The sequence below is a fragment of the Salmo salar genome, chromosome ssa10 (assembly GCF_905237065.1).
Source record: "Salmo salar chromosome ssa10, Ssal_v3.1, whole genome shotgun sequence".
Taxonomy (NCBI): domain Eukaryota; kingdom Metazoa; phylum Chordata; class Actinopteri; order Salmoniformes; family Salmonidae; genus Salmo; species Salmo salar.
In genome coordinates this window covers 20,585,095-20,586,367 of record NC_059451.1, presented here as the reverse complement: position 1 = coordinate 20,586,367, position 1,273 = coordinate 20,585,095, and positions in this window count along the sequence as shown.

Sequence of the window (1,273 nt, the reverse complement as noted above, 5' to 3'; positions counted from 1 at the left end):
ACAGGAGTTTTAAAAGAAGAGACACCCAGAGAGCAGTCCAATCCATCCCCCCTTTGCTCACCATTGGCCAGTGCTCTCTCACATCTGTCCCCCATACCACTCCCCAAAAAAGTCAGGAGGAGAGAGGGGGGGTGGGGGAATTACCTCACATACGAGGGTCTTTTTCACTTTCCATAGATTAAGACTGAACCTGTTCTGACTGCTTTACTGTCTTCATTTTCCCCTGCTTTGTAATGCGTTTTTGGGCTGGTACCGAAGGGTGTATCCTCTCAGAACAGGTGTGTATATACCTCCAGAATACAGAGAAAACACACTCAGATATTATGATAAAGTGTAATATTATGTGTTTGAATCCAGAACTGACAGCTATTGTTCAGTAAGTAAATGCTCAACCTCAGTGTAGTGTGATTGATGACACCGTAACTACCAAGAGACAGGCCTGACAACTGCCTAACAATAGCAATCAAATTGGCCATAACCCAAAATATACAATGTGGCTTGGTTTTTGTCATGCTATTTATCAAAACAACTGAAAAGGTTAGTGCTCCCCGGGATCCTTGGGACATCGCTACCCTAAACCATAACCCTTACCTAACCCTAACCATTTTAAATGTCAACTTCAATGGGATAATGTCAGAGTTGGGACGTCCCAAGGATCCCGGATAGTTAACTACACTGAACAAAAATATTATCGCAACATGTAAAAGTGTTTTGTGCCATGTTTCATGAGCTGGAATAAAAGCTCCCAGAAAAGCTAATTTCTCTCATAATTTTGTGCACTAATTTGTTTACATCCCTGTTAGTGAGCATTTCTCCTTTGCCAAGACAGGTGTGGCATATCAAGAAGCTGATTAAACAGGGTCTTGACCTGACTGCAGTTTGGTGTCATAACCGACTTCAGTGGGCAAATACTCACCTTCGATGGCCACTGGCACGCTGGAGAAGTGTGCTTCTCACGGATGAATCCCGGTTTCAACTGTGCTGGGCAGATGGCAGACAGCGTGTATGGTGTCGTGTGGGCGAGCGGTTTGCTGATGTCAACATTGTGAACAGAGTGCCCCATGGTGGCGGTGGGATTATGGTATGGGCAGGCATAAGCTATGCACAACCATACAATTGCATTGTCTATAGCAATTTAAATGCACAGAGATACCTGGATAAGATCCTGAGGCCCATTGTCGTGCCATTCATCCGCCGCCATTACCTCATGTTTCATGATCTGTTTCATGATCTGTACCTCATGTTTCACAGATCCTGGAAGCTGAAAATGTCA